The following is a 26,552-nucleotide window of genomic DNA, read 5'->3' as shown; positions in this document are numbered from 1 at the left end:
CACTTCTTGGGTAGCTTTACCAACTGAGCTCAATCTTATCTCCACACACGGGCTGTAAAAATAAAGACTTTCCCTGTCTTGTCAGTTTCACTTTGCTTCCTGTCTCTTGTTTTTGACAAGCCTGAAAGACGGCAACACCCAGCAGCATAATTGAGAAAATCTACAGGTTTGCTTTTTAGAACGTCGAGGGTGTAGCCAGCTGGGAACAAAAGCTGATCTGTATTCAGCAGCTGAGCCAAAAAAGAAAAAAAAGAAAAAAGAAATACACATTTGGGCCATTTGTTTACCCCAGCCTTCACCTTTATGTTCTGGTAAGACCATAATTTTTCAGACCTGTAGCGATGATAAATTCACTTCAAATCAATAGAAATCTTCACTCACATGGATCTTGCTGTCCTGTAGAAGACCAAGAGCAAGTGTGAGGGCTTTGTCATGTTTCAGCCAAAGAAATGAATATTGACTCCTGTAAGATAAGAAATATAAAGCTGGCAGGATCTTGAAATGCTGGATGGATTTTGAAAAATGATCTGTTACGGGACCCTAGATCCATGCCCTTAAGAAACCGGTGGGGAACATCTGCTCCATGGGTCTAATTAGGGCCACCAGACTTCCCCATTTGTTTCATTTGGTCATTTTTGGGAAGTCACACCCACCTTCCCTGTCTGTCCTGAATCTTCCAACATTCTACTTCATTGAATGTCCACAGGTTCTAGTATTAGCAGAGAAGAAGAGTATGGATTTGATATCCTGCTTTATCACTACCCTAAGGAGTCTCAAAGCGGCTAACAATCTCCTTTCCCTTCCTCCCCCACAACAAACGCGCTGTGAGGTGAGTGGGGCTGAGAGACTTCAGAGAAGTGTGACTAGCACAAGGTCACCCAACAGATGCATGTGGAGGAGCGGGGAATTGAACGCAGTTCACAGGATTACAAGTCCACCGCTCTTAACCACTACACCACACTGGCTCTCAGAGGAGGAGAAAATCCTGTCTCTATCCATTTTCTCCATGCCATGTGTAATTCTACAAACTTCCACCATGTCACTCTCCTTTTTGCTAAACTTAAAAGTCCCAAACTCTGCAACCTTTCTTCACAAGGGAGTCACTCTAACCCCATGACCATTTTGGTTACAAATGGTGGTTCTCTACAGGCCAGAAGCATGACTCACGTCAATTCTGAGTCCTGACTTTAGCGCTGTGGGCTCATCTCTGTAAAACTCCTTCCCACAAGCACCATCCATATTGAGTTTCAGACACCTGATTAAAACTGTTTTACTTCAGAAGGTTTTTGCACCGTGATTGCTTCTCGGGTGTATGGCATTTTTGTTCGACACTACTATACATTCTTGAGGCTTTCACATTTTGGAGGTTTAATTTACACTTTCAATTTTGTCCATTGCCTATCTTATTGATGCAAGCCACTTTGAGACCTACATGGTGTGGTATATACTTTTAATAAATAATGGAAGGCAAGGCCCCACCTCAAGTCATAGATTTAGGCATGCGGACACAGCATATACACTTCCCATCCATGTCTCATTCCATCTGGAGGTAGAGGTGAACAAACCCATGCCCTGGTCTAGGCCAGAGGAGCAACATAGTAATTGGACAATCATATAATGTATGACAGCTTCAAAGGTAATTGGGGAGTTTTTAACATTATGGAATACTCACTTGGAATGCTATGCACGCACTTGAATAACAACGACCTTGGATTTAAACAATGCCCCAACAAGAATAATGTTGTCTCTTCCAAATGTGATCTATTTCTTTGGTCAGTTGAATGAGACAAGCCCTTCTAATTGGAGTAGTATACATCATTTGAGGGTGAGCAGTATTACTTTGCTGGGGGCTATGTTCAATGACAGATTTCTCTCATGGGATTCTGGCCTGCTCTTTGTACAGGTAGCAGCATATCCTGGGGCCTCACACATTATTATGACATACAATGCTGGTTTGGGAAAAGAAACCACTGAGCCCAGCTCATTGCCCCAGGGAAAGGTCCCTTGCCACCTGCCATGCTTTGTACGATTATCTCACACTTAACAGGACTATATGTTTGGAAATAACAGGGCGGCAATAAATGCCAAAGAATTAGGAATACAATTCTATGCAGGTATACACAAGTGGGATCTGGATGACAGACTTGATGTCGATGAAGAAAAATAATACTATAAACAATTACAATATTTATAAACTGTGTGTTATAAATGGCATATGATACTATAAGCTATTTTGCATTTCAATATTTCTAAACTGCATGTTCATATAAAATACCTCAGCACAATACAGCAATAAAATAAAATGTCAGGCATGTCAATAAAAGCTGGGTGGCAAAGAATCCCTTTCTAGGTAATAGTATGGACAGAAAGAAGGGTGTTTCAGTTCAAAAAATGCACATAACAATACATATTTTAGGGGAGAAATGCATAGAAAAGCATACAAAAATGTGTGGCGTAGGATGGGTTGCTGGCATCCAGGGCTTGGCAAGTGTTGCACCCCGCTGGTGGACTGGGCAGCTGGGATAGGCGGACATTCCAGGAGCGTGTGCACAGAGCCCATGCATGTGAACGGCGCCTGCCTCCAACAAGCACCTCGCCCGCTGCCTCCATCCACCTGCCCACTAGACCAACCTGTCTGCTGCCACACCTCAGCTGCTAGGGCTCCGTGCCTGTCATGGGGGCACCTGATTGCACCCCCTCAAAAATGTGTGCTCAGGGACACGCGCCCCCTGGCCCTCCCCACCTTTGCCTCTGATCTCAGAGAAACAAGCACCAAAAATGTGTACAATCTAAATGTATATTGTCCATATCTGTTAGAGAAAGAGTCCGCAATAAACGGAACAGGCATTTGACTGAATGCGCACAAAACCAACATAGAATGGAACTAGGCTGATCCGTCTTTCCCTGTTTGTGATTAAGATGATTTTTATACGTGGTTTCACTGCCCTGGATGGACCACGAGTGCTGTTCCAAACGTTTTAAATAAATGAAACCATTCAGAGGGCCAAGATATCTACAGACTTTCCCTTCCCTTCCCCTCTTTATGTCTCCTGTAACTGGGAATAGCTGAAGTGTTCCCCTTTCCTGCACCATCCTTCTCTTTCTCTTTAGTAGTTAACAAGATTGCTTTGCCACTGCTAAGGAAACATTTTGAGAACCGTGCCCTCGAGGTCTGACATATTTTGCATCCACCTGTGTTCCTGAATGTTTCCAGCTGGTGTTCTTGAGGGTCCTCTCCTCCTTCCCTGCTCTGCACACACACACACACACACACACACACACACATCCTAGGGCAACCTCATTTGCCGATGACAGAAGAGTGGCATTTTCTCCTAGCAGAGTTCTCTCCGTCTGCCATGGGATGTACAGCACTGACCTTCATGCCTGGAACAATCTTTTGTTCTGTGCTGTTCTCGCCTCACTGAAGCCAAACACCCCATTTTTCTGTAGCTCTCCTATGATTAATGTCCTTCAGTTTCAACATTTTGTTCTTTGCTTACTTCATTCAGCCGCTCCATACATACAACAAAAACTCACGCACACAGATCAGAAAAAGAGAAAATAAATGCGTCGTGGGCGCAATGTCATCAGCTGCTGCTGCTTTGGCACTTAAGTAAACCCTTTATCTGAGGCTGCTTTTGGGTAGCAATTTGAATGTAGCAAGCCCTGAACCAGTAGGCTTGAAAAAGATAAAATAAAATAAAACCTTTAGGTCCCTTTTGTAAATGTTGAGCACATTTCTCCTATCGAGATCCACATTCTATCTGCATTAACAACAAATATTTGTGCTTCAGTTGCCTTAGTGAAGTAGTTTTCAGATATAATGCCATTGCAGCTGAAAAATAAGGCAATCTGGTGATCTTGGGGAGCTGCATTCTTGCTAAGAGGAGCTGTACTATACATTATACGCTAGTTCAAGTAGAGTGTGAAAAGTGTGTGTGGTGGTAGCAAAACAAACCTGAAAGATGTAATAGCACTAGAGAGGGGGAGAGAAACTTTACATCTTATGAAATAACCTAGCGGCAAATAGTATAACATTTCTGAAAAAGAAGAAAAATTCAACAATCCTGAGAAATGAGCTAACAAACCGGACTCTGAAGAACCTCCAGGAATATGACTCTCCTGTGATTTTTCTTTTAAAAAAAGAAGGATGAAAAAGCTACCCATTTTGTGAGGAGGAATTAGATGCACCTTAGGTTGCTACCATCCAAACTAAAATTCATTTTCAGAATTCCCATGGGATTTATCAGCATTCTAATGGTAGGCCCTGCCATTGTTGGGATGGTGGTTGTGGGAGGTTAGAGCAGGGACCAAAATGGCCCATAGTGGATTCTGCGCAGGCTATGGAATGATGTGTTGATTAGACTCACCCTGTCACATGACTCCTTCGTAGCAAGAACCAGCTCTTGACACCTCTGGGTGGTTGCTAAGGCCACAGCAGAGCCCACAGCAGAGCCCACAGTTTATGCCTGCCCTGGGTCCCCTGTAAAACAAAAGGAATGAAATGTGCAACTATCCAGAAAATAAAGCGAAAAAACAAAGGGCCTGTAAAAATGCACTTTAATTTTGAAAAACTGAAAATGTAAAGCACTGGGTCCCTCGCTTCCCTCTACACCACATGCAGAAGCTGCCTTCTTGACCATTGGCTCCACTGTTGGTCTCACCTACTCAATCTACCGGAGCCTGTCTTCTCATATACTAGGGGAAGTCCACTTGGCATGCTGGTTGCATGTAAATCCTACAAGGAAGCAGGGCAAGCTCACTAGCTCCACCCCTGCTTTGCTATCCCCATCTCTCTCCATGAGCTGGAGGAAGAAATCTGAAGTGCTCTAGATGCCCAATTTTGCAGGGTTTCGAAACCATTTCAGACTTCACCCTCCAACCCATGGAGATTTATGGGCAGAGCCAGCCTGCCATGAGGTGAACCAGAACAGACATCTCAGGCAGTGGAATCCCATGGGGACTAGACTGTGACACATGAGATCTCACCAGAATCTGTTGCCGCCACTGCCACACAGTCTCAGTAAGCAAGGCTTTGGCAGGGATGGGAGGCAGCAACTTCCTGTGTCACCTCAGGGATAGGCCACTCCTGTTTATCGGGATAGCAATGCAGATAGGCGAATGGTAGACTATGCTATTCGCTCCTCTTTGCTGCCTGAGTGCCCAGGTTATATTGAATTTCATCATTGCTGCCTGCCTAAGCTGCCTTCCATGTCTTTAGTTTTTGTTGGAACATGCACTCCATTGTCTCTCAATGCCAACAGCAACAGCACGGGCAGCCTTGGAGGCCCTGTTGGTAGCTCAGTCAGTAGAGCATAAGACTCTCAATCTCAGGGTCTTGGCTTCGAGCTCTACATTGGGTGGAAGATTTCTGCATTGCAGGGGGTTGGACCAGATTACCCTTGTGGTCCCTTCCAACTTTACCATTCTATGATTCTATAGCAGTAGCATGTGTAGCAAAAGTGGATGAGGCCAGATATACACCAGTCTCCACTCAGGCATGCAAATGGTGTTATCACAGTTCAATTCAAAGACAGAGTCCAGCAATTGCATCAGGGATATGACCAGAGAAAGGGGCATGACCTGAACAGAGTATTGAAGGCCAAACAGACAGGCTTGCAGCACTGCATTCAGCTCCTGGCTCTGAGATTCCCCACCCCCTGCTAAACCCACTTACCTGGGAGTAAGCACCATTGAACTGAGCAAGGCTTGCTTTTGAGTTGGCATGCCTACGCTTTTCCTGAGAGTATAGATGAGAAAGAAGGATGGTTTAATCTCCTGTTCTTCAGAAGAAAAAAAGGACACAGCATAAACCTCTTCGGGTTGAATAAGAAAAGGCTAACAGTTAACAGCTAACGGTACACACTTCAATAAAAACAGATTGATAAACAGACATATTGCTGGATAAAGTCCTAATTAACACCACAAAACAAAAAGAAAAAAGAAATTCCCCCATATAAATCTGAAAGATGCCTGTTGTTGTTAAGATGACTGATGATCAACATTTAAATAAGTATTAATATAGAAAAATGTTCTAATGACATACTGTTGGGGAATTTTTAGACCTGACTTTCAGAACTGCTGATTAACACCCACTCACATTAATGAGAACGGATAGATCTTCTGTCTATTTAAAAAATTACACTGTGCATTCAGGAGGCTAAAAGTGAGCTTGAAGCCCATCCTTCTGTCTCTCAAATCTGGCTGTGCTGCAATGCCGAATTGGGGGGGGGGGGGAGATGCTGTTTCTTTTTGCTCTTTCCTTTTGGCTAGCTTTGCTCCAGCAACCTGGAAATATAGCATATAAACATGTTACTACTAATGCAGCATAAGCCTTGCCTGCCAAATTACTGAGTATCAGGTTCCTGATAAAGCCACAATTGTGATCAGGGCCAACAAACTCTCAACCTTCATTGAGATGTATCAGCCCATGTCATTCATAAGTTTGCTCCAGCATGTTTCCACATTAACCTCCCAGCCCACTAGCCTTGTCTTCTTTCCTCCTTCCACCTCTTAGCCTACTTTTGCCACCTCCCAGTCCCAAGCCTTGCTTTCCTCGCCCCCCCCTCCATTTAGAAACTGTGTGTCAGGGGTGATCTACCTAATGTGACCTCTGGCTCTGCCTACCTCTAGCTGTTAGCTGCCCTGCCCTTTGCCCTGCTAACTCTAATGATCAGCAGCAACCAGTGCTGACCATGTATTGATCACACAGAGATAGGTTGTCAGCTCTAGGCTGTCATGATCCATCAAACTCCAAGCACACACACACAGAAGTCCTTTGAACTGTTAGCAACCAACAATTCATCACTGATGATCTGCATTGCTTGTGATATGGCGGGTCGCTGTTTGTGCACAGTCGCGTTAGAGAAATGGACCAGAAACTTTTCAGAAATTTAAGCAGCCATGGCTGGGAAGCAATGCCCTGTGATGTTTTCAAATTCAGCACAAGCACAAGTGGGTTGCACAAACAAGTATATTGAAGTCACCTATTATGGGATGGAAGAAATGTGTTCAGTCAGAACCCTTGAACTGGCTTCCTTTTCCTCTTGCTGCTAGTGAGGGTGTCCTTCCTGCTCTCTCTACCCAGAAGGGTTCATAGCCTGCTTTTATGTGATTTCAGTAGCATGCAAAACTTCAAACCCAGCCATACAAAGAGGGGTTGGCAAGGGAGAGTTCTTATCCTCCCAGTCCCACCTCAGAAGCAATGCCATTTAAAATGAAGGAAACTTTGGAACATATCCATTGTGTGAGTCTGCCCAGGGTATTAAGGTGCCTGGCAGTCCAGTCTCCTGCAAGCAGTTCTTCCTTTATACCGTGGATCCTTTGCAGTAAAATACAAGATTTGATAGCACCTTTGAAAAAATGTTAAACCTCTCTTTGACTGCAGGATCAAAGGGGATGAAAGTTCTGTCATGTTGCACAGCAGGCTTTGGCTGTACAACCTTTGGCATGCCCAGCAAGACTATACCAATCTCTCACAGCCCTATCCTGGATGATGCTGGGCTTCCTCATTTCCCATTAACTTCAAAGGGTGTTGGACAGTAGCCTTCAAAGCCGTCGGATCAGGAAGGCTAGCAGGGGATCGGTCTTTTGTGTAAATTTAAGGCTCTTATCTTCATCAGCTCAGCTTACATTTTGAACACATTTCAGCAGCAAATTCACATGGAACCACACTGACTGGTCAAAAAAATGTTGCTTCATAGCCTCATGGTGTGTAACCTTTTTCTCATTTTATGGAAACAATCTCCTTGTATCAAACTTTTGATAGTCTTCTCCTTCTCCTTCACTGAATTCAGAATGGAGGCAAACTTCACTCTTAGTCCAGAAAAGGAGTCCACCCCATCTCAACCATACATTTATTTATTTTTGGTGGTGGTGGTGACTCCATAGCTCAGAGTTAGAGCTAATGTTATTTGTGCAAGTAGTTCTTTGTTATGCAGGAGGTTCCTTGCCATCTCCATTTAAAGAACCAGGTAGCAGGTTATGGGAAGGACCTCTGTGTGGGACCTCAGTCAAAGCAGATGGATGATACCACGGTGGTCGAGCACATGGTATGTATGGAGAAGGCCCCAGGTTCAATATCCGGCCTTTCTAGTTGAAGGAACAGCCGCAGGTAAATGGATCATTGAATCCTGGTGACAGATCCTGATGAGTCACTGCCAATCAGACTAGGCCACAAGGACAAATAGTTTGACCTGATATAAGGCATCTTCTAATATGCCCATGAGACAAGCTTAGAGTAGGAATTCATGCAGAGCGCAGCAAGAAGCCGCCTCAGTAATTCTCTCTGTTTTGGGATTAGCTGAAGGCAGGATTAGAAGTGTTTGCCCAGACAAGGCAACTTGAGACCAAAGATTCACATAGAAATGCAGTGGACAGCCTTCACAGAGGATGTGTATATTAGATTCACCTTGCAGCACGCAGGTAATATACTTAGCAGTATACTTAGCAGTTCACTCACAGTTTGGGAATCATTGCCCAAAATGAATTAAATTTATCCTAAGAGCAGTGGTTTGCTATAATATCCTAAGCAAAATTGATGTGGTCTTGGGCAGTCAATAGTTTGGGTGAGCTTGGATCAGGGGCAGAGAAAGGGGGGTGCAGTGGGGGCACCACTTAGGGGGGTGACAAAATGCCAGGCAGCACTCACTGCGGGGCCTGCAGCACGCCCGCAGGCTCTACGTTGCCCCAAATGATCCGCCCGCTGTCTCCCCCTCGACTGTAGGATAGCTGAGTGGGAGGAGGCAGGCAGACTCCTCAGAGGCCCCATGGAGTGTCCTGCCCCAGATGGCCTTGCCCCCATGGGTGGCTAGCCCCACCCCTGGTCACAGCCAAGCGCCCGATCGGCTTGCTCTGCCGCTGGCTTGGATCCCTTGGATCAATTCATTTAATCACTATCAGCAATAATAATAATAATAACTTAATGTCAGCTACTTCATTGGATGCCATCTTTCTCCCTCTCCATCTCAGATGGAGGAAGGTATCCATGTTTGATTTTCGCCAGTGTGGTGAAGAATGCGAAGAAGTCGCCATCATCATAACTGTACAGTCTTTTGACCTCTGTTTTCCACTGGAGTTTGAAACTCCAATATAAAAATAGCACTGGACCTAGAATGCTGATCTTTCAAAAGCATTGTTATACTTTTGAAGCAACCTTCCGAGCAGCATTTTGAGGCCCATGTGCAAGTGGTGGGCAGGGTGACAGGCAAAAGTGGGCACAGCAATTCATGTAAATTTTACCTTGGTACAGCAGGTTAGTTTCTAAACACTTGCATGCACCTTTCATAGAATCATAGAGTTGTATAGTTGGAAGGGACCCAAGGATCATCTAGTTCAACTCTCTGCAATGCAGGAATCTCAGCTAAAGCATCCATGACAGATGGCCATCCAATCTCTGCTTAAAACCCCCAAGGAAGGAGGGTCCATAACCTCCTGAAGGAGACTGTTCCACTGTCAAACAGCTCTTACTGTTAGAAAGTACTTCCTGATGTTTAGCCAGAATCTCCCTTCTTGTAACTTGAAGCCATTGGTTCAAGTCCTACCCTCCAGAGCAGAAGGAAACAAGCTTGCTCCCTCTTCCATGTGACAGCCCTTGAGATATTTGAAGATCGCTATCATATCTCCTCTTTTCCAGGCTGAACATACCCAGCTCTTTCAACCGCTCCTCATAAGGCTTGGATTCCAGACCCTTGACCACTTTGGTTGCCCTCCTATGCACACGTTCCAGCTTTCTATCCTCCATCCATCCAAGCAAGGAGTCATTATCATAATTGAAGCACACATTCCAGGCACACAAAAACATTCAAGGAGGGTATGAAGCAAAGCCAGTGAGAGATGTGGCCTGGTGAGAGAAGATGTGACTGGGAAGGGTATGTGACCTGGGGAGATCCTGAAGGGTCAGGCAGAAAGGGCTGGAGGGCCATATTTAGAAGCTAGCAACTATTTTATAGGCTTTATGCTGGTCAAGCGAAAAATCTAAAGTGGATCATAACTGTATTGTTCTCTTCAGATATAAAATCTATATTCAGGTTGTGCATAGTTTTTATTACTCAGTTATAATTACAGTGACAACTTTTCAGAATTGATGTTGAAAACTCCTCTTTTATATGGCTGCTGGCAGGCATTTGTCTCTCCATATAACAATTTCTTGCTTGCACTGACCCTTCATAGATTGAAATCAGAAACATTCAAGAGGAACCACTGCATAGATTTTAGCTAGTCTCTCTCAGACACATAATATTGTAAAAGGAAGTTATTATGGTTTTCAAATTACAAACTTTCTTCCCCTGGTAGGTGAAATGAGCATTTCCTTCAGTGCCCACACACGGGAATGTGAGCATAGGAAGAAAATAATTGAAAGAGAGAAGATCTATTTCTAACGTATAAAGATTTCCTTCCCAACACCCCTGAAGTTGCTCTTCGGATTTTTTTAATTGTTGCTCACCTTCAGTGGATGAACGTAACAAAGAAATTTGGGTCATATTACTAATAGCTGGAGGATTTTTCAGGCTCTTTGACAGAGCATGAATGACATGTATTGCTACAGGCCTACAAGAATAATGTCACAGTCTCATCACACTATAGTAACATAGTTTTAAAGAGAGGGGCTGTGAAATTCCTCCACCACTCCATATCTGGGGATAATTTCAGTGGGGGCTGAAAAAAATTGGGGGGCACTTAACATTGGCATTGCTGTGGTCCGTTTTTCTTTTTTCACATTTCTTTTTCATTTTCATTCTATGTTAGTTCCACCTGTATGTTCTGTTCCAGGCAGTGGTCCCAGACAAGGGAGAGGTTTCTAGCAAGTGTGAGAACACCAGGTCACAACTCAGGTCAGGTCAAGTAAAGGCTAGGTTCCAGTAAGGCACGGTTAGGCAAAGCAAAGGATAGGTCCAGGCAAGCGAGGCCTGGCAAATCAAGGTCCGAAAAGTCACACCAGGATGGTGAGTAGCACTCTTGATAGTTCCAAGTGGAAGCTAGTCTAGGAGGTAGGCTTGAATGTTGCTCTAACAACCAGCAAAACCAAGCTTAAATAGGGCAGTAGCTTCCTTTGAACAGTAAAACCACCCCTGACTGGAGCTATTAACGACAACAGGGAGGAAGAGGAGATTATTATGGCTTCCAAGCTGGAATCCATGGAGTCTGAGGAAGGCGATGTGATCTCTTCAGGCTGTAGAGGCACTGAAATACAAATCCTTCTGGCACTGGGACTCCTGAGGTGGCAGTGATGTCACTGGCTGGTTCTGAGGGCAAATCCTCAAGATGTTCTCTGATTCCATAGCATTTCCTATAGGGATGGGGAAAGTGGTGGGACCATTCTAGAATGATGCTGCGGGGTGGAGGGGAGGCGTCAACAGTTGGCATTATAGAACTCAGCTGGGAGGAGGATGGGGGCAAAACTAGAACTGGTTTGTTGTGTCTGTCATTGGTTGTGGTTCCACCAACTGTTGGCCTCTCACCCACCTAGTCCCAATGGGCACAAGCCACCACTGAAGATCAAATCCTCCACCGTGTGCTACATTGGCGGGTGCAGATCAGACTGCACAGCCTGCACAGCTCTCCCCTCCAATATCCTTGCCTCTAATACCTGCTGCCTGAGGTGGCTGCTTAATTCTGGCCAATGGTAAGATCAGCCATGCCCTAGCACAATTTCAGAGGAGAGCTAGTAACTTCTGTATATTGAATGGCAGAGATAAGCAACAGGTAATTTTCCTAAGTAAGTATGGCCATTTTGAGCATTATTTATTTGGAATTCACTAAATGACAAAGGCACAAGAGCATAAGAAACGCCCTGCAGGATCTGGCCAATGGTCCATTTAGTCCAGCAACCTGTTATCATATTGTCTAACCAGATTCCTGTAGGAAGCCCCAAAGCAGGAACTGAGCACAACAGCACTATTTGCACTTGTGATTCCCAGAAACTGGAATTCAGGGACACTGGAGGTAGAACATAGCCATTGTGATTAGTGGACATGAGCCTTTCATTGCAATAGCCACATCCTATTAGCTTTAAACACATTTGCATCATTCAATTCCACTGCCAACATAACTGCTCTAGTTATCTCCCGCTTGAACTACTGCAATGCGCTCTACGTGGGGCTACCTTTGAAGGTGACCCAGAAACTGCAATTAATCCAGAATGCGGCAGCTAGACTGGTGACTGGGAGTAGCCACCGAGACCATATAACAGCAGTCCTGAGAGATCTGCATTGGCTCCCAGTACGTTTCTGAGCACAATTCAAAGTGTTGGTGCTGACCTTTAAAGCCCTGGTCCTGTATACCTGAAGGAGCGTCTCCATCCCCATCGTTCAGCCCGGACACTGAGATCCAGTGCCGAGGGCCTTCTGGCGGTTCCCTCATTGTGAGAAGTGAGGTTACAGGGAACCAGACAGAGGGCCTTCTCAGTAGTGGCGCCCGCCCTGTGGAACACCCTCCCATCAGATGTCAAGGAAATAAGCAGCTATCTTATTTTTAAAAGACATCTGAAGGCAGGCCTGTTTAGGGAAGTTTTTAAGATTTAATGCTGTATTGTTTTTAACACTCAATTGGAGCTGCCTAGAGTAGCTGGGGAAACTCAGCCAGATGGGCGGGGTATAAATAGTAAACAACAACAACAACAATTATTATTATTATTATTATTATTATTGCAAAAACCTGCAAATTTCATTTGGCTTTTCAAGGGATCATTTCTTGGGGTCATTTGTTGTTCTATTAGCTTTTCTGCTTGCTCTTGCACCAGCAGTCACAATGTTAAGAAATCTGGTGCAGTATCATAGGTGATCCCATTGACACTCCCCACTGCTCATACATATATAGGATGATTTGTATACTTTATATTCTCTGTTCCAAGTCTGAATGCATAATTTGAGGTTATAGAACGGGAATACATCGAATGGCCGTAACTCTGTGCAGTAGTTTCTACTTCTTCTGAACAGTCTAAAAATCACACCATTGGCTGACAAATAATTCCATTTTGCCCAAATTTATGAAGTTTTAACACATGTTGTTTTCACTTAATCCCAGTAGTGTAGAGAAAATAAAAATGAAATGTTGATCTCGGGAGCGGGGGAGAGGGGATGTAGATCTATGTAGTCAATTATCAGCTAAAGGAAATCATCTACTGCTTTCTTAAAACTTTCACAGATAGACATTATCTCTCCTGTGATGGCCGATTTGTTTCGGTTTGAGTCATATGCACATATGCCGAGGGCTGTGCCATGCTGAGGCCGCTTACATTCAAAAACACTGTAGTCCTTCATCTCTACCATCAGTGATCCGTCTATTTTCATGTAACTTTAATTCACTCTGTCTGAATAATGGAAAACCTCAGATACAATTCTGCTCAAGCTCCTCGCCATTTTGAAACAGACAGTCTAAAAAAATGGGACCTAGCGTGAAGAAAGTTATAGGGAGAGGCTGTAGCACAGTAGTGTGATCTGAAAAGGCGTAGGAAATCTTTGATCTCTACCCCCCCCCCCAGCTCCCCGCTACATTCCTCCTAGGTCTTAAACTATGGCAGTGGCATATAATGGCATAGCAAGGGTTGCCAGTGTCTGGGGCCACACGGGGTGGGTGGGAGAAAGGGAAATGGACAGAGTATGCCTCATTGCATCCATGTCACCAAGGAGATCACAGCTGCAGAGATAAGAAAAGAAGAGTCGTTCCATCGTCTGGAGAGGTCACTTCCTGGTTCAACAGAGCCCAGAGATGGAAGCACACAGTTGTATTAAGGCAGCACCGGATGCTGAAATTTTGCACCCCTAACTAAATTTTGTGCCCAGGGCAACCACCCCTTTGCCCCCCTACACTCACTGTTGGAGGAACGGGAGTGCGGAGGGAGCGGACCGCCCCTGGCACCACTATTCCAGTAGGGTGCCATCGCGGTGCCCCCCGGACACGCGCCGCACAAAGCAGATGCCACGTCCCCACAGGCAGCACACCACGCCCCCAGAACGCACGCCATGCCCCTGCGGGTGGCACACCACACCCTCATGAATGGCGTACCACGTCCTTGTGGATGGCGTACCACGCCCCCGGGATGTGCAGCAAGCCCCCGGGGGGTGCCAGCCATGCCCCCGCCTACTCTCCACCCCTGGTAGAGGAGTATGCAACTTCGCCACTGCCTACACTATAACACTGCTGGCATATTTGTAACCAGTTTTGTTTAATATACACATTTTTTTGTAAAACAATTTTCCCTTTTTGCATGCTATTTTAACTATATGCAACTTTATGTTGCCATGGCCGTTGGCTAATGCAAATAAAGTTTATCTGTCTATCTATATGCAACTTTATGCATACTTTACCCCAGTGTGGGCACTTTTGTGCAGATTACTTCCCTGCCAAATTCAGTGAATTGCAATTCTTGAAGAATGGCTGTGTTTTGTATTGCGAGCTGTTTTGGCTGTTTTGGAAAATGAGAATTAGGTAGGTTTGCCTTTAAATCTGAACTGGTTTGAATTTCTCCCCTACCTCTATGCAAATAATAAATGCCTTAGCCTTTGTGTCTTCTTATGAGGAAAAACTATGCCTTGAACAAATCACACAGCACTCTTTCCGAGTATGGAAGGAACTCTGCTCACAGCAATAAGACCAGTGTCAGCCACAGGGCCTGGACAGGGAAGAAAATGGCCTGCTCTGATAGGATGTGGAAAGTATCAAATAGCATTTGTTCACCACTGGCTGGTGAAGGATGGTAATTGGTTGAGGGATGAAGGAAGAAAACTGTCAGTTTGCATTTCTTAGTGCAGAAGGTATGGATCTGATGTGTAGAGATCTTTCCTATTCTAATTCATTCAAGAGTGTTCTGGAAGCTTCTCTGTGTGAAAGAAACAAGCAGAAGGTTTATGATGTTTGGGTTATTCCTTCAGAGAAGCTGAGTACAGCTGGCTTAAACTGGTTCTGTTATCTCTTCTGTCAAGGTCATGCTGACTATCAAAGTAGAACCAGAAAGAGCCTGGGTTTTCCTTTTCTCTTTCTATTTCTTTTCCTTCTGGTGTGGCGCTCTGTATATAGCGTTAAGTTTAAGACTTATTATAAATTTTGTTGTTGTTGTTTAGTCGTTTAGTCGTGTCCGACTCTTCATGACCCCATGGACCAGAGCACGCCAGGCACTCCTGTCTTCCACTGCCTCCTACAGTTTGGTCAAATAAATTATTGTAAGTTTAAGTTAAGTCTGCTGCAAATGGATTTCTTATGGACAGTGCCAAACTTGAATGTATCGGATTTCTAATCATTATGCTTCAGTTGCTGGAAAGCTCTGCTGGATGAAGTATTAATTGCCTCTGGTCTATTTTTTGGGAATCCTGCAACGTGTTTAAGTTTTTACTCTGCTAACTATACGTCGGAGTTCTGCTCTGGATCAATATTGAGTAGAATATAAAAGACGAAAACATAATGGAGGTGGCCCCTTCTTTTCTTCCAAATGTTTGGTTCTAACCTGACTGGTGTATCTAACTGACAGCAAGTTAAGAAATTCCACCTTACCTGAATAAGCTTTTGTCTGGAACTCAGAAAATAATCAGCTCTGTGTTTCTCTTTCTGGGGAAAGCTAGTGAGATTGCAAACAGCTCAGTACAGGATGTGATTTAGCCCTTCATTAACATAATTATTTCCTTCCTTGTTGCACAAAAGTAAATCTAGAATTGCACTGACATTCTTCGTCTCCAGGACCAGCGTGATTTATGTCTCCTCCGCTGCTTTTACTAGGTGATCAGACATTTACAACCGTCACAAGAGAGCCATGAAAAACAGGCAAGGTTTTAAAACCTTGGATTTTGTTGGTCAAAACAGCTATGCCTTGGAGGGCAGGTTGGACTCTTGTAGTCGAGCCCCTCACATGAATGAGGTTACCCCGGGGATGAACTTGAGCCTCCCCCCTGTCTGTTTTTGTCTTTGCATCAATAGCAAAAACCCTTGATTTAAATAAAAGGAAGCCAATTGAGTGACACGAGCTCGTGTGCCAGAATTGCAAGCGGCTGGCTCAGTGCCAACAGCAGAGAACCCTGCTGAGCTAAACCTGCAAAGATCCTGCTTCCAAATAGCGCCTGTTGAGGATTCTTGCTGTGGACCATCCATCCATTGGATGAACATGTCTTGAATAAAAGCATGTGAGGCGGGATGGGAGATGCAAGTGCCCCCCTCCGCCAACCAATATCTGAAGTGGAATTCACAGCAGCCATAATTTTTACTGCTGTAAGAGTTGCACATTGCTTAAGGTACCTTGTTACGTGATCCCGGTGTTATCTTAATAATATAAGCCCATAGAAAAAATATGTATTTATACGTATTTCCTTCAAGAGGCACATAATCACCCCTTTCACAACCACCCTGTGTTGAGAAATAGTGACTGGCCCAACTTTTCCAAGGGAATTTGAGCCTGGGTCTTCCCAGTCCTAGATAGACCTATACTCCAATTCAGCCTTCTTCAACATGGCGGCCTCCAGAAGTTTTGGACTACAACTCCCATCAGCCCCAACCAGTATGGCCAACCATCAGGGAGAATGGGAATTGTAGTCAGAACATCTTGAGTGCACCAGGCTGCTCTAATCAATATACCACACTGGCTCTCAAATGTTTCCATTTTTTCCTCCCTAGAAGTGGCCTCCTCGTTGTTTTGCAGATGCAGCTTGCTAAAGTGGAGTGGACTACTAAGAATTTAATGTGCCCATGAGCAGAAACACACATGACCTGCACATAGAGATAAGTGTGTTGTGGTGTCGGGAATATGCATTCTTTAAGCAATTTGTTCTAATACATCCAATGGTCCAACAGAAAGGAACACTGTCAAAAGGAGCAGTAATGAGGCCCACTTTACTTTATGACTGAGCGGTTAATCTGAAATAATTTTAAAATGCAGCACATGAATCACACACGATGTCCACAATGCATGTTGTTTAGCACAAACAGGCTGGCATGGAATGGCAATCCCAGTGCTCCAAGGGTACATTCAGTCTCACACTATTTTGTAGGGGGATTCAAATGCATGCCATAAATTTAGGTTTGCACAGTTAAAGTGGATTGAAGCTCTCTGTCACCCTAGCACCACAAACCCACTGCAAATAAAAACCAGACTTTTTGTGGTAAAGTGAAATGTACTTAAAAGTGTTGGGTGAATTAGTTATTAACAGGAAGATGTCCCAACACACAAACAGAGCAGAAAAACCCCCAATAAAGACTGGATATAGTTTAAGCTCCGCGTAAGTTTTGTGCAAGCAAATCAGGATGAATGCTCAGTAAGGAGGTTGTCAGGTAGCGTCCCAAATAATCCTTCAGACACTGAGCATCTAGGGTGCTCTTTTTTCTTTACTTTTTGTTACCGGGGTGATGGATGAGACCTGAGAAAAGCAAGCAAATGGCTTTGCAAAATGTTCATCTCCCCCCCCCCCCCCCGGGCTGAAAGGAAAGGTGCAAGAGAGCAGAGCGACTCGTGTTCGTTGCCAGGGCTGAGCTAAAGAGACACAGTGCAATCTCATTATTTTTATTTTTTTGGTACATAGCTACCTTAATATCATTTGGACAACAAATTGACCTAACTCAATTACCCTTAATGGGCTCCTGGTGACTCAAAGTCAGAGTAACTAGGGAAAATATTAGGTGGTTCTCTATAAGATTTAATTACGTATTTCCCTCTTCCAGCTGCTCCATCGTCATCTCTTCCCTGCTCTCAACTTGCCATTCCTGTCCAAAACAGCTGTTCTGCAGGGAGGCAGAAGGAGGAAACAGAGGCTTGAGAGGTCATAATCGGACATGGAACAGTCATGTGGCCTTGCAAGGGGAGAGTCCTTTACATCTCCCATCATTTTAGACTCTTTCAGTTCAACATCAAACCACTTCATTCTGCAGCTATTTTGACCACGTTGTGGATTTCAGACAGTTTCACGATTTCACAAATGGAAGGTGGTTACTTGTCCCCTGTCCTCCATTATGTGAACTTCGTTTCAGGAGAAAAACATAAACGTATCTACAGGTATCACATTTTCTACAGGAATTGTATTGCAGAAAGGAGTCGATAGAATACAATAGTACAATAGAATTGTAGAGCTGGAAGAGATCCTAAGAGCATCTGCTCCAACCATTGCAGGAATCTCAATTAAAGCATCCATAACAGAGAAATGTTTGGTGCCTAAATATATATAATAAGGTGAGCCTCCCTGGGGAGAGCATTCCACAAGCAGGGAGCCACCACAGAAAAGGCCCATTCAAACTTTCCTTGTCAGGACGAATTGCTGCTATAAAGATGAATGTATTGCCAAAAATGCTGTTTCTGTTCCAGACTTTACAGATTGTGGATAAAGTGGAGTGTTTCGGGAGGTGGCAAAGAGATATCTCCAAATTTGTCTGGCAGGGCACAAAGCCCAGAATTAAGTTTAAGATATTAACTGATGCTAAAGAAAGAGGGGGCTTTGCCCTGCCAGACTTAAGGTTGTATTATGAATCAGCAGCTTTTTGCTGGTTGAAAGACTGGCTGCTTCTTGAAAACACTGATGTTTTAGATCTGGAAGGTTTTAACAATGCTTATGGTTGGCATGCATATTTGTGGTATGACAAGGTTAAAAGTCATAAGGCTTTCAAGAACCATATTGTCAGGAAAGCAGTGTTTAATGTCTGGACAAAATATAAAGACTTATTAGAAAACAAGACCCCAAGGTGGTTATCACCAATGGAAGCTAAGGCTCGGAAAAGACTCAATATGGAGGCCAAATGGCCGAAATATTGGGAAATATTAGAAAAAGATGGAGATAATTGGAGGCTGCAGAGTTTGGAGAAATTAAAAGATAAAGTGCGAGATTGGCTACATTATGCTCAGATCAAAGAGGTTTTTAATTTGGATAAAAAGATAGGATTCCAGGTGGAAAAAATCGAAGTTAGAAACAGAATTGTTAGAACCTAAGACTAAGGTACTTTCAAGAATGTACAACGTGCTGTTAAAATGGAACACACAAGATGAAACAGTTAAATCAGCTATGATAAAATGGGCACAGGACATTGGGTATAATATCATGTTTGCTGACTGGGAAAGGTTATGGACCACCGGTATGAAGTTCACGGCATGTAATGCCTTGAAAGAAAATATTATGAAAATGATATATAGGTGGTACATGACTCCAGTCAACCTTGCAAAAATATATCATCTGTCTGACAATAAATGTTGGAAATGTAAAGAAACCGAAGGAACGTTCTTTCACCTCTGGTGGACTTGCCCTAGAGTTAAGGCTTTCTGGGAAATGATATATAATGAGTTGAAAAAGGTATTTAAGTATACCTTTCCTAAGAAACCAGAGGCCTTCCTTTTAGGCATTGTTGGCCAGAGGGTGTTAAAGAAGGACCGAACATTCTTTATGTATGCAACAACAGCAGCAAGGATTCTTGTAGCCAAACATTGGAAAACCCAAGACTTGCCCACACTGGAAGAATGGCAGATGCAACTGATAGACTACATGGAACTTGCAGAAATGACTGACAGAATCCGAGACCTGGGAGAGGAAGCAGTGGAAGAGGACTGGAAGAAATTTAAGGACTATTTACAAAAACATTGCAAATTGTATGAGTGTTAAGAAAGATGCAAGATTGTAAATAACATGGCACCACTAAGCTAGTTGAAAAGATTATGAACATAAGTGAAATTTAAGAAAAGATAAGTTTTGGATAAATATTATGTCTAAATTAAGTATTTAAGGTTTGGATAAAAGTATCTAAAGCTAGGGACACAATATTGGAAAATTATAAAATAAGAATTGAAATAAGGAGATAATTTGCTGGTTAAAGTTTTATAAACCAGGAACGCAGGAACGAGAGATGTGAGGAAGTCCAAAAAGCGAAGAAAATATGTTTATTGTCTAATGGATTCGGTTGTGGTATGCTTTTTGTATAAGATGTAAGTGCTTTTTCTTTTTTTCTTTTATGTTGTTCTTTTGTTTCTTTTCTTTATTGTACTAAGAAAATCTTTAATAAATATTTTTTTAAAAAGAAAGAAAAGGCCCATTCTCGTGTTGCCCACCTTTGAACCTTTCATGGAGGAGGTGCACAAGAAGGGCCTCAGGTGATGATTGCAGGGTCCAGGTTGGGTCATATGGGGAGAGATGGCCCTTGAGGTATTGCAGTCCTGACCATTTCAGGTTTCATAGGTTAAAACTAGCACTTTGAATTGGGTCCAGAAACTAAATGGCTAACTAAATTTTCAATTTCATTGTTCTGTATGGGACAATGACAATAAAGATTATAGTATTGTATTGTAAACCAGCTAAAGTTTCTAAGGCAGCCTCACATATAAGGCACTGCAGTAATCTAACCTAGAGTTTACCAGAATGTAGATGAGAAAAGTCAGACTATCCCTGTCTAGATAGGGCTGCAGCTGGGCCAAAGCAGTGGCACTCTGTGCCACTGAAGCCTCAAGTGACAGCAAGTTGTACCCCCAAGCTGTTCTTCAGAGGGAATATAACCCCATCAAGAGCAGGCAACAACCTATCCATCCAGTCTAGGGAACAACACACTAACTTCTTCTCTTCTTCTGCCCACTAACAGTCTTATCTGGATTGAGGTCCAGTTTATTGGCTCTCATCCAGTCCATTGCCAAGTCAAGACAACAGTCTAGCACAGGGGTAGGCAACCTAAGGCCCGGGGGCCAGATTCAGCCCAATCGCCTTCTCAATCCAGCCCATGGATGGTCCAGGAATCAGTGTGTTTTTACATGAGTAGAATGTGTCCTTTTATTTAAAATGCATCTCTGGGTTATTTGTGGGGCATAGGAATTCGTTCATTTCCCCCCAAAAAATATAGTCCAGCCCACCACATGGTCTGAGGGATGGTGGACCGGCCCCTGCTGAAAAAGGTTGCTGACTCCTGGTCTAGCATGTCTCTCCTCTTACCCTGTTGGCCACCTTTATGGCTAACTAAAACTAAAAGGGTATTTCTGTGTTACCTGCTTTGGGCAAAAAACAGACAATAACAGTTTGAAAGCTTATTGTAGCACCCTGGACCAACTTATAACAATAATAATAAAAAATAAATTTTTATTTATACCCCACCCTTCCTGGTTTAAAAACCGGGCTCAGGGCTCAGGGCTTCTAACAGCAAATATAAAACATTGATTAAAATGCAACTTAAAAACAGCATAAAGTACAACATAAAATGCACCATCAATATCAATAAAATTCAAAAATTCAGGGGTCATTTTGGGCAGGAAGGAAAAAAAACCCAGTCAGTAGACATTGAATGATCACCAGGGCTAACTGGCTAAGTTGGTCCTACTAGGGCCAGCAAAGAGACCAGGGAAGAATTTAAATGTGGGGTCCCAAAAAGGGGGAAAGGGGGAAAGGGAATAGACGATCAGGCTAATTCAAACTGAGGACCAGGCGGAATAGCTGTGTTTTACAGACCCTGCGGAAGGAGATTGTCAGGACTGCCGCTAGGTCCCAGCTCACAGAGGACCAACGCCCAGTGGATATTATATACAAAAGTCTTTATTGAAGTTTAGTTTCCATTTCCAAGCTCTGGGCGCGCAGGCCCACGTCTTAACGCTAGACCGGCTAAGTCCCCTCTGACTCACTGCTCCACCCACACCAGTTTAAGATTCTAGCCCGGCTCCACCTCTTGCGCTGCTCTTTCCTGCGTTGGGTCCTTCTGCCCTCTGGGGTTCCCTCCTTCCTGGACTCCTCTGACGCGGAGCCTCCTGAGTCTTGCCCCTCCCTCCGGCGGGCTTTAGGACCTGGCTCCCTTCCCGGGCTCCCCGCTGTGCCGCGCTCCTGTACATTTGAACTTGGTGCGCGCGCCCAGCCGGTGACTTTCCTTCTGACCGTTTCCCCGCTTCCTGATGTGGGTGTTGCCAAACCTGACTCCTCTCCTCCCTCTGGTGGTGAGGACACTGGTCCCGACTCCTGGGACTCCCCCTCCCCACTGCGCTCTGGTGGAGACGCTGGCCCTGATCTCCAGCTGCTGTTCAGGGACTCCCCGCTGGCCCCTCCCTCTTGAGGTTTCTCCCTTGGAATCTCCCTTGCTCTGGCCACCGGCGCTCCCTTCTGTGAGTCCTCCGATTCGCTAGAGAGGCTTGTGGAATAACTCTGGCCACTGTCACTGCCTGCGCCCCCCTCGTACTCCTCCTCCTCACTCTCCATTTGCTCCCCCTCCTGTGTCTCTCCTTCTGAACCCCTGACAGAGATCAACTTGACCTTTCACCTTTCACCTACAATGTTGCAGCACACATCCATCTTTACCCTTTAAACAGCACTGGTTGTTACAAACTGAGATGACATCCTAATCTACACAGTCACAACTCAGGATGAGTTTCTTTCTCTCATGATACCCAGGGTCATTTGATGAAACTAAATGGCAGGACAGATTCAGGGCAGACAAATGGAGGGACTTTTCACACAAGTGTGGAATTCATTGCCACAAGAGGTGTGGTGGCCATTTTCTTAAAGGGCTTTATAAAAGATTAAGCAACTATCAATGGCTACTCATCATGATGGCTATATGCAGCCTCCAGATTTCAGAAGCACTGTGCCTCTTGGTACCAGCTGCTGGGATTGGACACTGAACCTTTGGCGTGCAGTGCATGTGCTGCACCACTGAACTACTGTCCTTCCCCAACTACTCTTGTGTCCAACTGATGAGCTTCCCAGAGGCATCTGTTTGCTCACTCTGCAGAAGATGCTACACTACATGGACTGCTGGTCTGATCCAGCAGCACTCTTATTGTGTTCTTATGTAACAGCAAAATTGTTTGTGTTCAGTGACTGTGTGTTTGACAAGAATATGTTTCTGGAAGAAAAATGCTGAGGGATAATACACCAGGCCGTGGATGACTGACTCCATTTTTCTTCCTAGTGGCTTTAGCCTCAAGTTTCTAATCTGAGGGCTGGAAACTGATGCCCTCATCAGTGGCCAGCAGTTTTGGGCAGTGTCCTTTGGAACTGCTAAGGTGGAAGTTAGGGAGACCCAAGAGTAGGTGGAGCCAGAGCCAATGGCAAGCACAGACAGCTAACTCTTGTCTTGTCCTCATCCTCCTCCCTGCTGAGTTTTACAAGGGCAACATTGAGGCTAAAGAAGGGGAAGCTGGCCGGCAGCAACAGCCACCATCTTGTTGTAAGCAGAAAGGCTGAAAGGCTGGATGGCAACAGAGTGAGGTTGGTTAAGTAGTGAGGCCCCATTTGGTGGTCAGCTTCCATAATATAGCTGTTTTTATGAAAAGCTTTTATGAAAAGGATTTTTATGAAAAGTTAATGGTGCACATGTGCTCAAGTGCTATATTGCAGGTGCCCATTTAATCATCCCACACAAGAAAGAGAGATGTAGCTTTTAAGTTAAGAACACCCCCCCCCCAGCTTGAAAATATGTGTCCTACACATCTGGGACTCCTGATATTATCATCACAGCCCAGGAAGGAGCTGAAATGAAGATTTTCCCAGCATGAAAGGAGCCTATGAAAGGGGCCTTGAATTTAAACAGGTTTTCTCCCACTGAATCATTGCATATAGACTGAAGACCTTTGGTTTTGTTTTTATAAAGACACTGAAGTATGCAATTTAGCTGATGCCCATTCACTTAGAAAAGAGGTGTGTGTGTTTCTACATGTTTATGGCACTAAAGGTCTAATCAAACTCTGTGCAAATCCATTGCCTGGCCACCAGTAACATCAATAAGTTTTGGATTAGGCCCTTCCTGCTGTGACTGGCAAGGCTCTTGATAGTAGTGAGAACTCTCCATTGTAGGGCTATGTTTGTCTCCAAGGCTTTAAATAGCTTTGGTATCCAAGTCTAATTAAATCAGTAGCAACTAGGGAGCAGAAAAGTTCAAACTGAAGTTCAGCCAAACCACAAAGCCAGCCAAGTAGAAAACTCTATTTAGACAGTATGACTTAGATACCCTTCAAACCAACACCATTGATCTATGTGATCAATGAAGGCAAGGCAAGAACAGGAATCTGCTTGTGAGGTCTAACTAGGGCAAAACAGAGGCTGCTTTTACCATTGCATTGCTGTGCTTGCTTCTAATCAAATGTGCTCTTTGGGTTTTGGTGGTGGCGGTGTTTTTAGAAACTTGGCACACCTTTAGCTCCCACTTACTAGCTTGGAAAAGCTTGGAAAAGGAAGCATAAAAGCCATTTTTGTTCCTGTTCACACAACTATCATGTGTATGGTGGCTGCTGTTTAAAAATATCTTCTTTGCATGCCATTGTGAAATTTGTATTCATCATTAGCATTCCTGGGGAAAGTTTAGACAAGGTTTGGCGGATTCACACAATCACTTCCCACGTTCATTTCCTATCCTTTGGCTAATTTGTTTTTCCCTGGCCCAGGGGGAACATACCAGATGTTGTGGTAGCATGCTTTATCTACATCTGGGTCTAATATTAAGCCCATTTTGTCACAAATGTGACAAAAGCCCATTTTGTCATAAATGTGATCTGCGTCTAATATTAAGCCCATTCTGTCACAAATGTGACTGGCACAAACACACCCACCATGCCAGGAATTAAAAATTGAGTCCAAACTATGATTTTGTGTGTTGACCCTAAATGCAGCCCAGAATACTGTCTTCTTCACGTGTTACAAGTGAGTCATTTTCTTCCAGATCTTCTTAAGGCATCTTTCTGAAAAAGATGAAATGGACTGAAAGGCAAGCAATTTGGTGCAATTAATACCAGGGCTGTCAGAAGAGCATAGATCGTAATAATGTGAGCAGACAGCCATGTTTAAGGGCTAAATGTAAAGCATCAACTGTAAGCGATGAAATGACATTTACACCAAGTTTAATTTATGTCTGATTGACAATCTTCATTTATGAAAGAGGGATTTGTTTTGTTTTTTATTTTTTTCCCCCGACCCAAGCAGGCGAACTGAAACTGCAGAAGAAGCCGACTTATAACTTCATAATGCATAGCCAAGGTAACATCAGGGAAATCAGAAAGCTGATAGCAAACAAGGACCAGCTGTTTTTTTATGCTAGCATTGGTTTATTAATACATGCAGACATATTAACTTGCCTTATTAATTCTTCTGCTGGTAATATCACACCAAAAAATGGGATTGCTCCAGGGATTCCTAATGGGATAAAAATGTCACCATTCATATTCAAGTGATAGAGAAGTAGTCACCAGATGTTTGAAGCGTGTTAGCCATCGGATGGCAATATGATGTTCCCTGTAGAATGGATTTTGTGGGGCTGGGGTGGCAAGTACTATTTTTTTAAAAGAACATATCATAGTCTGGGGTGTCTAGCTCTCTCATGCTGCTGATTTGCACAGCGATGACACTGCAGAGTAGCCAGTTTTGACAGCAGAAAAAGAGAGCAATTCAGGGGATTGTGGGCTAAGAGGGAGCCATGGGCCTTCAATTGAGGTCACCAGCTGACCACAGCAACCAACTATGGATGCTCCTGCGCCTTTAAATAATGACCAAATCTGCAAAAACAACAACAACAACCATCAGTTGAACCTATTCACAGTGAGGAGATAAGTGCTTTGACCTTCAAGCATCTTCCCAAGAAAGCGCTGTTTCATCGTTCAAACCTCCATGCATTTATCAGAAATGTTTATGGACTGCCTTTCAACAAAACAAATACAGCAGTGTCATCACTGAGTGGGGTGACATTCGGCATGCAGCCCGTCCACGACTCCCAAGCCTACCCTGAGCCATCGGGGGAAAGGGCGGAGCTGCGCAGCCTTGCTGGTGGCCTTCCCCCTTTCCCCCTTCATTTTGACAGCTCGGGGGAGGTTTGGGAGTCACGGGTGGGCAGTGTGCCATTACCCCCCACTCCCAGGCTGCTTCCTCCCCCCCCCCCGAAGCCACCAGCCATGGACATATCGCTCCACCCTCCATGGGCATCTCGCCCCCAGGACGCTCGCCCCTCCCCAAGGCCCCACCCCTGGGTGCACAGCATGTACGCCACTCGTGGTGCCAGAGCAGCTAGCTCCGCCTCTGCCTCATTCAGATACCAAGGCCCCTCCATATGTATGGTATGGTGATTGAAGTTGTCCTCACAAGAGGAAAAATGAGAATAGGTGAGGCTAAAAGAAAGAGACAGCTTCACAGCCACACAACCATGTGCCTTAATGGACCAGCTTCCACTGGGAAAGAGTCAGGAAACATCACAACTGTTATTACAAATTATTCCGAACATTTTTGCTACTCTTGGTAGAAGGCAAAGATTGAGAAAGTGGGGTGGGAGAACTGGGGGGAAGGGGGACACCACATGTGTCAACAAATGGACTCCTTTGGTTTCATGTACTACATGGGTAGACAAGTCTAAAAAGCCTGGGGCACAAATTTTCACAGCCGTCTAGCCGCTATGGTGGCTCATTTAGCATTAACTCTGGAAGTGTATACTCGATGCTAACCAAACTAAGCCCCCTGATATATATTTTGCTACAATATATTACTTCTGGTAAATGAGCCACCATAGCTACTAGAGCAGTGGCTCTCAACCTGTGGGTCCCCAGATGTTGTTGGACTACAACTCCCATCATCCCTTGTTAGCTAGGGGTGATGGGAGTTGTAGTCTAACAACATCTGGGGACCCACAGGTTGAGAAAGGCTGTGCTACAGGGTCATGAA

This window comes from Podarcis gaigeae (genome assembly GCF_964106915.1).
Source record: "Podarcis gaigeae genome assembly, chromosome: 9".
Taxonomy (NCBI): Eukaryota; Metazoa; Chordata; class Lepidosauria; order Squamata; family Lacertidae; genus Podarcis; species Podarcis gaigeae.
The sequence above is the reverse complement of the archived record's forward strand: the minus strand, read 5'-3'. Positions refer to the sequence as shown.